Here is a 6,198-nt window from a genome sequence, read left to right on the forward strand (position 1 = left end):
CTCTGGTGAGGAATGCGCTGATCGTCCCTTCAAATACTGCGAGGTACAATTGGAGTGGCTCCCCTTCTCTAGGTTTAGAGAGTATCAACAGGTTGGCCAAGTATTCCTTTAAATTCTGAAATGCTTCGTCGTGCTCTTGTTCCCATTTGAATTCCTTGTTCTTCTTCAAGACTTGAAGGCTCTATTCTTGTCTGAAGACTTTGAGATGAACCTTTTCAGTGCTGCAATTTTCCCTGTTAAGCTTTGTACATCCTTCTTTGACTTCGGTCATTCTAGGTTTAGGATGGCTTTGACTTGGTCTGGGCTGGCTTCTATTCCTCTTTGTGTTACCATGTATCCTAGGAATTTTCCTAACTGAACTCCGAACGTGCATTTTGTAGGATTTAGCTTCATGTCGTACTGCTTCAAGATGACGAAGGCTTCTTTGAGGTCTTTGACGTGATCAGTCGCCTTCTTGGATTTAACTACCTTGTCGTCTATGTAGACTTCCATTGTGTTCCCAATTTTCTCTTCAAACATCTTGCTCACCAACCTTTGGTACGTTGCTTTTGCGTTCTTCAATCCAAAAGGCATTACCTTGTAGCAGTAGATTCCTTCACTAGTGATGAAAGCGGTTTTTTCCTGGTCATCTTTGTGCATAAGGATTTGGTTATACGCACTGTATGTGTCCATGAAGAATAATAGTTCCTGCCCTGCTGTTGCGTCTACCATGGCATCAATGTGAGGTAATAGGAAGGGATCTTTTGGACAGGCCTTGTTGATATCTGTGAAGTCAATACAGATCCGCGATTTTCCATTCTTCTTTTTGACCACCACTACGTTAGCAAGCCATTCTGGGTACTTTACCTCTCTAATCTTTCCTGTCTTCAACAGATTTTGGAATTCTTCATTAATGATCTTGTTCCTTTCTGGCGCAAATTTTCTTCTTTTCTGCTTTATCGATGCATGCATTGGGTCTACGTTTAATTTATGAGTGATCACATCTGGGGAGATGCCTTTCATGTCTTCGTGAGTGCAAGAAAATGCATCTTTCTCTTCTTCTAAGAATTTATAAATTTGCTGACGAAGATCTGAATTCAACTCTGATCCTATTCTGACCTTCTGATCTGGGTGGCTAGGGTTCAGCTGGATTTCTGTGGGTTCTTGTTCTTCTGCTATATTTAGCTTCTCTTGGCCCAGCTGACCCTCTAATTGCTATGCTGAACTCTTCTCTGCAGATGTTGCTTTTAGTGCAATCTTGTAGAACTCCTTGGCTTTTTTAGGGTCCCCTTTGATTTCCTAAATACCCCATCTAGTAGGGAACTTAATGAATCGATGATATGTGGAAGGGATGGCCTTCATCTCATGTATCCATGGTCTGCCCAGAATCATATTGTACGATGATAGAGTGTCGATCACTAGGAACTTGACTTGTAAACTGACCCCTTTTTGCATAAGTGGCTAATGTGATCTCTCCACTTGTCTTCTTGGTTTCCCCACTGAAACCCACTAGCATTGTTGACTTGTTGATGATGTTCTTCTCATCGATGTTCATATGTTTCAAGGTATCAAGCATGATGATGTTTGCAGAGCTTCCATTGTCAACAAGGATTCGCTTGATCATACAATTTCCAACTAGGAGCGAAATTACTAGGCCGTCATGATGGCCTTCCACTACATCGCTCTCTTCGAACATGATGGGGATATCCATTTTTAACCTTTCCTTTTTGTCGAACTGATACTTATTGCTTTCTTTTGCATACCGCTTCGCTGCTAAGTATGTTAAGTTGCATACTTCTGATCCTCCTAATATGAAGCAAATGGTTTTGATAATTGGAGGAGGAGGTAGGGGCCACCTTTCTTGGATTCTTTTTCCCTTCCTGGAGCTTTGGATCTGTCTGATAGGAGCTCTTTGAGATACCCTTTCTTCAATAGATAAGCAACTTCCTTCCTGAGCGCAACGCATTCATCGGTTGTATGACCAATATCCGAATGGAAATCCCACCAACTTGACAGATCCTTCTTCTCTTTAGGCCTATCACTCTTTCTATGCCACTGCACGGTATCTCCCATCTTGTTTAGGGTTCTAATTACTCCTACATGGTTAACATTGAAACAATATTCATGCAATTTAGGTGAGAGTTCAGGATCTTCCCTCTAATCTGAGAATTCTTCCTCGACAGCATTGACTGATCCTTCATCAAAGCAGGAACGCTGATACAGCTTGAATCGATGGTCTCTCCTGGTAAAGTTGTTGCTCCTTCTTGACTGGCGATCTGGTTCGGGAGTCTTTCTTGCATAGACATCCTCTTCGAATCTGACTTGCGCCATAGATTTAGCTTGCACATCTTCAAAGTTCGTACAGGGATACTTGGTTAACTCCTTGTAGAGCTCACTATGGTCGAGAAGCCCTCTTCTAAATGCTTCGATTGTTGTAAGAGCATCGCATTTGTGTATCCTAATTTTTCCCTGTTGAACCTGTTAAGATAGTCCCTTAAGGATTCTCCGTGTCTTTGCATAACACGGTACAGATCTGAGGATTTCTTCTCGATTTTTCTGCTGCTAGTAAATTGAATCTTGAATAGATTCACCATTCCTGCAAAAGATCGAATTGTCCCATTATCTAAATTAATGAACCAAGTTAGGGCTGGACCTGACAACGTGGCTCCAAAGCCTTTGCACATGATGGATTCTCTGATCTCTCTAGGGATTGAGCTTGTCATCATCTTCTGCTTGTAAAGGGACACGTGTTTTTAAGGCCCGTTGTTCCGTCATACATGGCCATCTTGGGCGTGCTGAACCTCTTTGGCACTTCTACCATGGCGATCTCTTCTGAGAAAGAAGAATCTATATAGCCATCCGCTGCTTCTTCCTCCATGGACTTTGGCACTCCAGGGATTTTGGCGATCTTGGCCTCAAATGCTTTGAGGTACTCTTTAACCACCTTTTCTATTTTTGCCTGTTCGAATCCTTCCTGCCTGTTCTTCTTGAGAGTCCCAGCATCCTGAAAATCTAGTTCTAGGGGTGTTTCCCTGCTATTAGATCCTTTTTCCCCGTTAGGGGTGTGGAAGGTTCCGGATATATCAAGCTGCATGGCTATACTTTTGGTACTTTTTCTGGTGTTAACGGTTTTTGATGCAACTGATTGTATTTGGCTGCGGAGGGCTTCATTTTGTTTGGTTAGACTAGTGAGTTTGGCTTCAGTTTGAACCTTTTGGGCCAACAATATCTCGATTTGGGTTTTCTGCTGGTCTAAGGTTTGACGGAATGCGTTCATTCCCTCATTAATTTCGGCAATGGTGAAGGGTATTGGTTGTCCATTCATGGTGATTGTCTCGGTTTTTGGCGAATTGGTAGGTTAATTGATTATCAGCCCCACTGTGGGCGCCAAATTGTTTAGGCAAATCTCAGTTAGGACATCCAAGAATTTTCTAGGGTTTGAGGGGTAATAACAATCAACCCACAAATATTAAATAAAGCAACCAAGAACAATAATAAAGCAATAAATGACCAATAAGTAAGCAATAAGCATGCAAATAAGATCAAAGAAATAGGTTTAGAGACACGATACTGAGTAAGGACAGGCTTCCTTGTTCAGCAGAGACATAGATCCGTAGCCATAAGCAAAATAATCAGTTTATATTGAAATATGAGTGAGTGTACATGAGTGTTACAATGTCTGACTTTGCTATTTATACCTAGGAGCTGCTAGGGTTAGAAAGATATCGAATATATTTGCACACGGAAGATCTTTATTGATTTTATCTTGTTTCCTTGTGCAGTACGTATATTCTTGGCAAGTATCTTCATGATTGATTTCCTTGATCCCGCTTTCCTTGCTTGTTCCAATCAAGCCGTTTCGCTTGGTTTGTTGTGCCTCTTGATCATGGAGTGGTGCCCTACATATACTGGGTCGTATATTGATACGGGCCTAACACATTCTTACTTTCAAATCTCTCATTTAATGTAGTGAAGTACCGCACAGAAACAACTACATCAAATGGGTTTCGAGCTATATACACTATTTTGCACGCGGTCTCCTTCATCGATATTAAGTGCTTCATAAGGTTCATGCATCGTGAAAATCCTAGGGGGACAAAGATGGTTTAGATCAAGAGATTTATGATCATCCACATACAATTTGAACAAAAAGGGTACTAGCTCATGAGGGTTTTTGGTTAGAAAAGGATGATTGTTATTGGTAAAATCAGTACGATGAACAATGGAATATGCCAAGGATTTTAACCAAGTTGTGCCACATTTTGGCTTGCTCACTAAGATAATATCTGTGTCTTGAGCTTGGAAATATTTATGAGCTTTGATAATACTGGGAAGTACTTTGAGGGGCGCCAAGAAGGCAAGAACCATGATACAATGAAAGCTCAAGACCCGAAATTTCTATGTGTTTTGGAAGATTGGTTGCTAATAAAGCTTCATTTACTTCTTCTTGGGTGCTTTTTTTTTCATCACTCATAAAATTTATTGGAGGATTAGTTGTAGTTGTTTGGTATTCCTAGGGCTGTACACCGGTCCAAAACCAGACCGGACCTGGACCAGACCTGTTAGGACCGGGACCTGAATCAGCCAATTTTGAGGACCGGAGACCGGACTGATTTTACAGGTCCGGGTCTGGTCCAGACCTAAACAATCAGGTCCAGATCAGAACAGACCTGTTTTGTGTGTTTGTGTGTTTGTGTTTTTTTAAATAACCTGTTAGACCTGCATATGGACTTGTTTACATAAAATCTGAAAATACCAATCACAAAAACTACATAAAATCTCTAAGTCTCCAATATAACAAATAATTCATAAAATTACATAAAGTCTCAAAGTCTCAAATACTAGAAATACATAAATTATCCAAAGAAAACATGAATTTAGCGAGTTGATTTCCCTTTGATTGCGTGATTCACACAAATGAGTCCACGAAAACAACTTCATTGTCTCCATCGGTACATACGTCCATTGTATAGCACCCTCAACCTCCACTGTCCCAGCAAATTCACAAAATAATACACTGTATAATACACTGCCCAGCAAATTCACAGAATAAATAGATTTTAAACTCACAATTCGGAAGAACCAAAATTCAACATGAATTCGAAACAAATGAACTATAGTACTATAGATCCTATATGAATTAAAAACAAACAAATGAACCACAAGAAGTGCTTTATCTTTATATCGTACTATAGATCCTATATTTATATACTCCCCACCCCACATTGTGGCCTACACCATTTTTCATTCAGTGCTTTGTTCACGGTGCGGCAAGGTGCCATATTAGTAACCCTTCTAGTAACTCCTCAAGTAACCCCATTTAAGTAACCTCTCTAGTAACTCCCCAAACAAAGTAACCCCAAACTGACTTAGTAACCCTTGACTGACTTGGTAACCCCTAGTAACCCCCGACCTAGTGACCCCTAACCGACCTAATAACCCCTAACCTAGTAACCCCTAATAACCCCAGGTAACCCCTGACCGACTTAGTAACCCCTAACCTAGTAACCCCAAGTAACCCCTAACCAAGTAACCCCTAGTAACCCCAAGTAACCTTTAACCGACCTAGTAATCCCTAACCTAGTAACCCCAAGTAACCCCTAACCGACCTAGTAACCCCCTACCTAATAACCCCTAACCGATCCAGTAACTCCGACCTAGTAAACCCTAAACGACCTAGTAATCCCGACCTAGTAACCCCTGACCAATCTAGCAATCCCTAGTAGCCCTCGACCTAGTAACAATTAAACCACGCCCAAACCCACCGTAACCACCATCAACACCAACCTTTCTCAACCGCTGTCCTCAAAACCTTAAACTCCACCACACCACCACCAATTCCCGTACCAATAAAAGCCATTAAAATTGTTAAATAAAAAATTAAATAGAACAAATACCTCAAAATAAATATTAGCTTTGAATTTCACTTGAAATATGGCTAAAAAGGCCAAATTCAGCCATAAAAACTCTAGATCTAGAGTTTTCATGGCTAAATTTGGCCTTAAAACCTCTAGTTTGTTTTTCGGCGACAGAGTACGAGGAGCTTCCTTACCCCCTTCCACCGCTGCTCCATTTAACTTGTTTAATTTGAGTGGGCTAACTAGAGAAGATGAAAATAGAAGAGAGAATGAGGAGAGAGGAGAGAGGAGAGATAGAAGAGAGTTTATGAAAGGAGTGTTTTAGGAGGGAAGAAAAAAATAGGAAAGAGAATGAGAGATA

The sequence above is a fragment of the Chenopodium quinoa genome, unplaced genomic scaffold (genome assembly GCF_001683475.1).
Source record: "Chenopodium quinoa cultivar QQ74 unplaced genomic scaffold, ASM168347v1, whole genome shotgun sequence".
NCBI classification, from domain to species: Eukaryota; Viridiplantae; Streptophyta; class Magnoliopsida; order Caryophyllales; family Amaranthaceae; genus Chenopodium; species Chenopodium quinoa.